Raw genomic sequence first — 10,907 nt, 5'->3', positions numbered from 1 at the left:
CAAATCAAATTGTCCTGAATTAATGAGGTTTTACTATATTAGTGATATATGTTTCAAAATAAATGTTTACCTGTTATGTTAATGATATCTATATACAGCATCATTTTTGGCATGGTTGTGGTGTGTCTTGTACATTTGATTGTCAACTATTGGTAGGATTGACTTAGCAATAAGTCTGATTCAGTTCTTAATATTTTTTAAAATGCCAGATACCATACTGTCATAGTCCCATTATATTTTACTTGAATTCCCATTGTATTCACAGGTCTATTTTTTTGTTTTAAAAATCTAGTATTACAAGGTAGGGATTTGTTTTTTTCCTAGTATTTTCACATACAGTCATTTAGAACTGAGTCTGTTTCTATTTAAATCATAGATGTTTAAAGAAGTATTAGTAGTAGGTGATTTATGAATTGCTTTGTGGAAAAAAAATAAAGTATGAAATAACTAGGTTATCCCCAAATCATTTATTTTCTTTATATGGTTAATATACAGGTTACAGTCTTCAGAGAAATAAAATTGGCTTGGTAACTGATTGACTATAGCAGATAATAGTTTGATTGTTTAAGGGCTTCCAAGTATTAAACCAAATAATTCTCAATTCTGAATTATTTTTTAATAACTACTATAAATAGTGGTAAGCCTATTTTCCTTTTTCTTTTTAAGATACTTAACTCACAATTTCCTTCTGATCCCTTTTCCTTCTTTAAACACCATGCTAGAATTAAAAATTAGAAGTTTAGCTTATCTTTCACATTTTAGTTTTTTATTCTACAGGTAAGTAGAAGATTACTAGAGCTTCTACTATCAAAACAGTCCATGTTGGCCATTCTTTTCAGGGATCATGCTAAATGTCATTTGTGCATTGTATAAAGAATGTTATTTATCAATATATAGATCTATTAGTAGAAATTATGTATGGCAGGCTTTCTTGAATAATATGTATTGTAATTTTGTTTCTGATAGTGCTGTGCCTCAGATTCCTTTAAATAAAGGTAGTTTCTAAAGAGAAAAATAACTTTTTAAGTGCTTGACTTTCATTAGGACAAGTAGGTGTGACAAATGTGGCTTTGAAGAGCTGTCCCAGGAAACATTAAGTAAAGCAAAAACCTATAATTTACCAGGAATTTAATTTTATACTGAAGAACAAACCAATATTTTTGGGTAAACTTTGCTACACACATATTTTTTTTCCTGCTAAATTTATACTAAGCACTGAGTCCTCAGTTTTCTTTAGAAAATGTAGCATAACCTATCTCTATTTTCATTTTAACAAATTAGGACTTTAGTTACGTTAATAGAAAATGAATTAGGAGTTCTACAATTCCAGCAGCTTAAAGATCCCTAAAGCAAAGACATCACTGTAGCAATAATAATAACAAACCTGCTTGAATGATAAGATTAGATTTACAAAAGACCTCGAAAGTTTGTTTGAAATAACCATCAAGTGCTTTGGTCTTACTTAAAAGGAGACTGTATAAAATGTGAACATGTCAACTGATGCAACTTGGCATTAGAGGTAATAGAAGTGACAATGAGAAAAAAGTACATCAAGATAAAATTTGGACATGTGAATGTTCTATTTAAACATATGGAAGGGAAAAATGTAAGAATGCGTGTATCTTACCTGCTGTAGGAGAGAGAAAAGATGTACAGACTTCTAATGAAATAACATTATGAACTGATGCTCTAAGACACCCCCTCTGTTACAAGCATATAGTAGTGACAAATATAAAAAGACAAAATTGAGTTCAAAACCAACATCAATATATACAAGGACAAGAAATATAGAAAGAAAGCATAAACCATACTGAAGCAGCAGCCTTACTGACTGGTTCCAGAGCAGGAATTTGCGGTCAGAAGTTCTAATCTGACAGGGTAATGAGGTCTAAAACTGCTACTACATCTCAAAACTTATATGAGATGCAATAATGCAGTATTAACAGGGAAATTACCACTGTAGATACTTTTCAAGGCCAGAATATAATGAGCTAAGTATTTGTTTCAAGAGGATAAGAAAATAAAATATCCTAAGAGAAGTAGAAGGAAGAATAGGAAACAAAATAGAAAAACTCCGGAGAGGAGTAATAAAGCCACTAGCATGTTATTCAAAAGAATAAATAAAATTGATGAGACTCTGGTGAAACTGATCTTTTTTTTAATGATACAAAAAACAGGAATGAAAAGGGGATAAAAATATAGCACTGCTTTTAAGCTAGGGGCTGAGCTGGGATTCCTCTCCAATGCTACAACACTTGTGAAAGAAAGCTAAAAAGCAAAACCTACCTCCAAATGACACCTGGGGCTCTAGCTCATAGAGGATGTGGGCCAAAGGTGAGAAATATGGGCCAAAGGCGACAGAAAAGCAAAATGACAGTTGTGCAATTTGCTTACTTGATAACTGGTACATATTATCACCAAAGAATTGAAATAGTGAATTAAGGTGTACCATTTGTCTGAATTGGGGTCCCAGGATACATGTTGATGGCAATTTAAAACTACTAGAAAGGAAGGGATTAACCCAGAGGAAAGAAGACAATGAAATAAAAGATAAGCCACATCATAAATTAAAATTTCAAAATATATGAAGAAACATGATAAGAAAAACCACCAGCAATCACCTTCTGAAATTTCAGTCTACTCAAAGTGAAAATAATCAAATCGCCTGAAAAAGACTTTAAGATAAATATGTTTAACAACCCTGAAAGGCAAACTGAAGAATTATTAAAATTATGAAATCCAGTAAGTAGACATTCATTCATTCAACATTTATTGAGTGTTTTTTATGTGTCATGCACTGTTCTAGATGCTAAGAATATAGCAGTAAATCAAACAGACAAAAATCACAACTTTCATGAGGTTTTTATTCTAAAGAGACAGAAAATAAGTGAACTATAAAAGTATGTTAGAGAATAAGTACTATGAATAAATATGGAATGGGATAGGGAAAGCTGAGGCTGGTAGGGCAAGAGACACAAAAGAAAATTTAAAATATTAAGAGCTCAATGAAATGATATTTAAATAATGACTTGCAGGAGTAAGGGGGACTGTCATGCAGACACCTGGGGAAGAGAATTCCAGACAAAGATAGCAGCAAGTATAGTTACCCTGTCGGGGGAACATGTTTGATACATTTCAGTTATTTCAAGGGAGACCAGTGTGTCTGGAATGAACAAGAGGAACAGCAAAAGAAGATGGGATTAGAAAATTAACAGGAAACTAGATTATGTGGGACTTTGTAGTTCCTTGTAAGGTTTTGGGCTTGTACTATGAATGCGATAGCTATTGGAGGGCTTTCAAGGGAGAAAGATCATACTGACTGCTGTGTTAAAAATAGATTAGAGCTGTAGGGAGTTGAAGACTAGTTAAGAAGGTATATAGAATTCATTTGACAAATTATTTAACTTGAACAATAGAGACAGCAGTGGAAGGCAGGAGTGAAAAGTAGATCTTGCTTGGTCTTGATTCAAACAAAATTACTGTAAAAACACACAATCAGGGAAATATACTATGAACTGGGATTATATGATATTGATAATTATTTTTGCTTTGTTACAATAGTGACCTTGTGTTTATGTAAGAAAAGATCTACTTTTTAAAAAAGATGCATACTAAAATACTTATTAAATCTACTTAAAAATATTCCAGGGGGGTAAAAATGAGTCCCCACCAAAATCAGTAAGGATATAAGATTTTAAAACATGATTTTCATACGTGATCTAGTTAGCATATATAGAATAAAGTGGTAAAACGTGTTGTCCCACTCAAGATATACATAAAGATACTAATAATTTCAGATTCTTTTAGAATATAGTGAATTATGTATATAAAAAGTCATAATTAAAAAAATGTAAGCCACAACTAAAATAATATAAATACAATGTAGTTTGTAAACTAGCACAGGGCAAAGTAGAACATAGAAAATTTCGTCGAGCCAAAAGAAGAGAGCAAAGCAGATAAAAATAATAAAAAATGCAAATAAAACCAAATCTACCAGTAGTTACAATAAATGTAAATGGATTAAATTCACCTGACACTGTCAGATCAGACCAAGAATATTTTTCTCCCCAAATGCTGCTTACAAGCAACACACATATAGAAATTCCAAAAGCAAAGGAATGGTTTATGTACAATGGTATTCATAAGAAGTGGGAAACCCAAATTCTAAATGACTATATGCTTAAAAAAAAAAAAAGTTAAAGCCATCTATGTAATAGAAAACTGAAGAATCAAAACTTCATGTTTTATAAAAAAAGAAATGGAAGAAATGATCACAATTGTTTAAAAAACTATAAAACCAATAAGTAATATACAGAATGATCACAAATAGTTTTAAAATAAATGCTTTCTATATCTATATGTACTGACCTAGAAATAAATATCTGGAATGATTGTATGCCAAAATGTTGATTGTGGTTATCTCTGATAATGTATTCATGATTTCTCCCCTTGGTATTGTCAGGAGTAAACATATATTCCTTTGGTCATCAGAAAAAAATATTTTTTTAAAAAAAGAGATTGGAAAAGGTATACCAAATGGAATATTAAAAAGAAGGAAATTCTGCCATTTGTGACAACAGGGATGGACCTTGAGGACATTAAGTGAAGTAAGTCAAACAGAGTAAGACAAATACCATATAATCTCACTTTTATGTGGAATCTTAAAAAACTGAACTCGCAGGAAACAGTGTGATGGTTGTCAGAGGCAGGAGGTGGGGGCTGTGTAAACTGGGTAAAGGGAGTCAAAAGGTACAAACTTCAGATATAAATAAGTTTGGGGATGTAAGTTATAGCATGGTGACTAAAGTTACTAATACTGTTATTATCTATTTGAAAGATGCTGGAAGTAAATCTTAAAAGTTCTCATCACACAAAAAAATAATTTGTAATGATGTGAGGTGTTAATTAAACTAATTGTGATCATGTCACAATATATAAATAAAGCATCATATTGTACACATAAAACTAATACAATGTTATATGTTAATATATCTCAATAAAATTGGAAAAATATTTCTGGTTACACATTTTTAGAAAAGAATATAAAGATGAAAAGAATTAAGAAGAATATAATTAAAGAAGGAAAAACCCACCAAAATGATAAAATAATCATAAACATGTATGCTTATAACAGAGCCTCAACATACATAAAAGACAAGACAGAATTTCAAGAATATAATAGTTTGGTGAGATTAAACAAATTTATATCCAAAAATGATAAATCATCTGTGTGTGTCTGTGTGTATACTGAGTCAATATGCATTTAGAATCTTCAGACAAATGTGGCTAAAACAATAGAGTTTAATTATTTTACAAAAGATGAAGTTTGAGGATAGATAGTTCCAGGACTAGTTAAATCATCAGCTTAATATCAGGAAACTGTGTTGATTCTCTTGGCTTTTCTTTCACACTTGCAAGATGGCTACCACTGCCCCATATATCATTTTCTCAGAGAACATCCAAAAGCAAGCAGCGAAGGAGGGTCATGTTGCTCTATTTTCTTCAGGTGGAAGAGGTTTCAGAACCCACAGGAGACTTTCTCTTTGAGAAATAGGAATGATTAGTTTAGGCCAAACATGAGTCATCCTTTTGGGCTAGACTCATCTTTTCTGAAATTATTGCCATCTAATATGGAAACAAACTAAAGTTTTGATAGCAAGGAAAAGGGGAGAATGGCTTTTGGATCAGCAATCACCAATAGCATGTACCACAAAAATTAATGAGCTTGATCTAATAAAGCGCCTTGTACCAAATAAATAAGAAATATACATTTATTCAAGCATTCAAGGATCACTTGCAAAACTTTACTATATCCTAAGTTATAAAAGAAGTCTGAATATGTTTCAAAGAATTATTGTGAAGATTGTGTTGTCTGACCAAAAGATAATGACAAGAAAAATTGTGCAGAAGGTAGAGATTTCCCATAACCACCTGCCCCACATATGCACAGCCTCCCCATTATCAAAATCCCCCACCAGAATGGTACATTTGTTACTACTGATAACCTATACTGACACATCATTATTACTCAAGTCCATAGTTTACATGAGGGTTTACTCTTGGTTTTACACATTCAATGGGTTTGGAAATGTATGCTGACATGTATCCACCATTATGGGATCATACAGAGTAGTTTCAATTCCCCAAAAGACCTCTGTACTCTGCTTTGTCATCCCTTCCTCTCTCAGTCTGTGTATAGTCTTTTCATTCTCTTGATAGTGTCACTCACAGAGCAGGAATTTTTAATTGTAATGAAGTCCAGCTTATCAATTCTTCCTTTCATGGATCATGCCTTCAGTGTTTATCTAAAAAGTCATCATCAAACTCAAGGTAAACTAGATTTTCTCTTATGTCATCTAAGAGTTTTATAGTTTGGCATTTCACATTCAGATCTGTGGTACATTTTTAGTTTATTTTTTTGAAGAGTATAATGGTTGTCTCTAGATTTTGGTTGTGTTTAGTTTATATGGATCCACAAAAGCCAACAATATTGAAAGAGAATAAGAAAGTGAGAGCAATGGCACTACCCAACTTCAAGACTAGGCCTCCTTGGAGATTTCTAGGGGGCTGGAATGTCTGGCCTCATACAGTGAGTTAGGAAGTATATCCACTGCCTCTACCATTCAAAAGAGATCCTAGAGAGTTGGTAAAATTTCTTCCTTAAATGTTTGGTGGAATTCACCAGTGACTGCATCTGTGCCTGGTTCTTTCTGTTTTGAAAAGTTACCGACTACTGATTCAATTTCTTTAATAAATACAGGCCTATTCAGATTGTCTATTTCTTCTTGAGTGAGTTTTGGCAGATGTGTCTTTCAGGGAATTGACCTATTTCGTCTAAGTTATCAAATCTGTGCACACAGCACTGTTCATAACATTCCTTTATTACCCTCTTAATGTCCATGGGATCTGTACTGATGTCTCCTATTTCAATTCTGATATTAGTAATTTATGTCCTCTCTTTTTCTTAGCCTGGCTAGGCTCACTGATTTTATTGATCTTCTGAAAGAGCCAAGTTTGCTTTGTTGATTTTTTCTATTGAGTTCCTATTTTCAATGTCATTGGTTTCTGCTGTGATTTTTATTGTGCCTTTCTCTCCCTTTTTGCTGCCTATTTTGGATTTAATTTGCTCTTTTTCTAGTTGCTTAAGGTGGAAGTTGAGATTAATAACTTTAGATCTTTCTTCTTCTGTAATATCTACCTGCAGTGCTGTAAATCTCCTTCTAGTCAGTTAAAGTCCAATAAAACCCCAGCAGGCTAGGGCCTGATTCTTCTAAGGACAGACATTATTCAGAAGAAAAGAATGCTCTTGCATATTTCAAAATGGTTCCTTTTCCACTCCCCCCTGCTGTGAACATGGAGGGATTTTTCTTTGATACTAACTGTAAGAACATGGAAGAGCTTCAGGAATTAAACTCACAAAGTGTGAGGGATCCCTGATGACAAGGTGTCCTTAGAGTTTTAATCTCTCAGACTTGCCCACAGTGAGCCTCTAGCAATTTGTCCACTATAGTTCAGGTTTTTGTACATCAGCCCTGGTCCCCAGGGAGGTTTCTGCTCTGATTGTGATTCCCTGTAATTATCTGTTGGTCTCTCCAATTTCGGGGCCAATGGTTTGCCCTGTGATCTCACTTTTCCTATGGATGTAAGAAGAGTTACTGAATTTTCATTCTGTTCAGTTTTTCTACATGTTAGGATGGAATAATGATTTCCAAACTTCTTACCTGTAAGAATAGAAACTAGAAGCATTAAAAAAATTAAGTATCTAATATTGTGCTAAAAAAGTTAAGTAGGAATAATCATCATTACACTCTGTAAATGTAAATCTAAGATATTTGGACCAAAAAATAAAAGTAAAAGGATGAAGGGTCATTTTATAATCTTATAATCTCTACATGAGCTACATATTCTTATGTAATTGTAAATCATGTTGTCTTTTCCTAAAGGCCAAATTTAAAATAATAAAATGAATAATGCATTTAAAATCTAGCATAGAGATTTTGGTGTGAAGAGCTATTCTCCTTGAAAAAGAAGTAAGGGTTCTGGGAGAATGACTGACTCCATTGCTTAGAAGTAAAAAGGAAAAAAAAAAGAAAACTTTAGAGTGGGTCTAAATCATCTTATTCCAAGAATAAAGGATTTTTAGGAGGCTTTCAAAAGTTCTGAAATGGTATTTAAAAATCATAGATAAACCTTTCCCAATGGTCAAATTTGACATTTGACCATGAAAAACAAACAAAATTATAGTTAATTAATTTTATGAGACTGATATAGTTAATTAATTTTAGATTAAGAATAATAAACAGATTTAATTTTTGCTTCATAATACACATTTTCAATTTCTAGGAACCTCACAATTTGTAAGAAGAAAATAAGGATTCTCCTCTACTATAGAGCTTGTTTTCAAGATTTTACTTCAATTCTGTAGTATTTCTTACATGCAAAATAATATCAATATTTGTATATGTGAATTATGACTCATAAGATGATTAATACAAATTCATCACCCAAAATCAAAGAGAGAAAAAAATAACTTAGCAATTTCTTTGATGCTCTGATGGCATGCTCTGAATTAAGGAATAGAAACAAACTATAGAAGATGACTTTGGGTGTTCTCTCTGCATTTCCTAGGGGAACCAGCCAATAGGACATAGACCTCCTGTCTCCCTGAAGAATGGACTGCACCTTAACTCAGCTGGCCCTGATACTGGTAGTTTCTTTCTTCCAACTAAAACTTACCATGTGAGTCAAATATCCAGATACCAGGAAGCTGGCTTTCTCAGACAAGTCTTTTAAGTTTTTGCTAGGAAGCTGCTATTAACAGCTACTTCTTTACCCAGTCAGAATTACTCTCAATTTCTGAAGGAACCCAATCAAGAGGAAACCCTCCTTCTCTTAGACTTTCCCCAAACTCTAACACCCTCTTACTGAGACAACCAATAGTGTCTTCTACTTTGCTCAATGAATAATGAACACAACTTGTTCAACTATGGGTGTCCCTGTGGTCTTTCTTTATTGTGCCTTTGGCAAACACCAGTTGGTAATTTTAGTTCAAGATTTCAATCTTTTTCCTTTATGGTTAGTGATTTTTATATCATATTTAAGGATTCTTTTCTTACTCCAACATCTTACAGATACATTTTTTAGATTTTCAGTTTTATGTTTTTAGTTCATCTGAAATTCACTTTTGTATGTAACACCATTTGCCAATCTCATTCTTCCCCATACAGTAACCAATTCCCCTAGCACCAGTGTATTCAATAGTCATTCCTTTCTTTGCTTTTCCCCATTTATGTACAGAGCCACCATTGCCATATATCAAATTAGTTTCTGTACATGGGCTAGAGATTATCTGTTTTTAAATCTAGTAAGAAACACAGATTAAAATGTTAATATTGAATTAATTTCAAGGCTTGTGAAACACCATTTAAATAAGTACATAAGTAATGAAACTATAATAATTAATGATGTTTTAAATTGATATCAGTTGATGTAATGATTCAGTAATAAAACTTACCATGTTTTTTGTTTAATGATATAATTAAGTCAGTAATTAATTAGTAAGACTGTGGTAGGAGAAAAATTTCACTGCAGAGGTATGTGATTACTAACAGATTTTCTTGAAAATCTCAAGTAGCACAAAATATTCTAATTATCTTCCATATGTACAATAGTTCACTTTTTTTATATAGTAGGAGAATCTAGACTTTAAAATGTTATATGAAAGGAGTGCATAAACCCTGTCTTTTGAAGACTCAGGAGAGTTTGAAACCAAATGGTAAAAATAGCAAGAGGGCCAAAGGGGGAAGACTGATAGGTTTCATAGGTTTCTCCACTTAGAGAGACAAAGCAACAGAAGTCTAATGATGGCTCTCAGTATTCAAAGTTATAGAAACTGAAATGATGACCCGCTGACAAAATTGGGTAAGGTAGTGAGGGGTGGCCTGTTTGGGGGGAATGGTGGTTTTTTTTCCCTCCCAAGTTTGCTGCTCCTAAAGTTTCATCAAGGAATTTTTCAAGGGGTTAGAAATTTGCGTTTATGTTAATTTGCGTAAATTTGCGTAAAAAGTTAAAAATCAAAATCCCTAGGCAGCAAGTATTTCTTAGGTGCTTAATTTTCATGTAATTCAGTGTTTTTTTTATATCAAAATCCAGTAATTTATAAACTGAGTCTAGAGAAGATAGCCTGGGGACAGAACAATGAAATGGGAGTTGAGAAGAGAATGTGAATCATGGTTCTGCCACTAATCCATGTGGAAGTGGGGTTAACTGTATGTACTCGATTCCTTAAATAAGCAGGATGACTGTCATCTTCATTTCCTTCCAACAGCTGAAGCTCTAAGTCGTCTTAAGCAATTGTAAAATATATCCGTGGAAATCCAACTTATCCTACCTACAGTTGAGTTGCAGCCAAGCATTTGTTCAGTGAGTCATAGGGCCATTTCTCCCCATTTTTCAAACCATGATGTGAACCCTAGCTACATTCTTTTGGTGGCCTCACAGTTGATAGGATTTGGAGAATTACACTAGTACAGGTAAGCTCCCAGTCCATATTTCCTGCATGATCAGGAAATCTCCAAAACTGTAACGCCAAATGGTGCTCTTACAGGCTCTATCAGAGCAAACAAAAGGCCGGGGCTGCAATGGTGCGCGGGCCTTGCACCTGCTTCTCCAAGGGCACGCTTTCCTACTCTGTGTGCGCACGTCTTTCTTTGAATCCTCAGGCATTAAGATCTTTTCTTAAACAGATGTGAGCCTATTTCTTCAAAGATTCCCTCTGATTGCAGGAAGGGTGGAAGACTCCAGGAAGTGATTTAATAGCCCCGCTACGTTGCCCAGGTAGCTACAAGGTGGAGTCCGCGGGGCTGTCGCAGGGCCGCGCCCGAGGCACGCTGGGAACGCGAGGCTCC

The sequence above is a fragment of the Manis pentadactyla genome, chromosome 11 (genome assembly GCF_030020395.1).
Source record: "Manis pentadactyla isolate mManPen7 chromosome 11, mManPen7.hap1, whole genome shotgun sequence".
Classification (NCBI taxonomy): Eukaryota; Metazoa; Chordata; class Mammalia; order Pholidota; family Manidae; genus Manis; species Manis pentadactyla.
Note: the sequence above shows the minus strand (reverse complement) of the source record.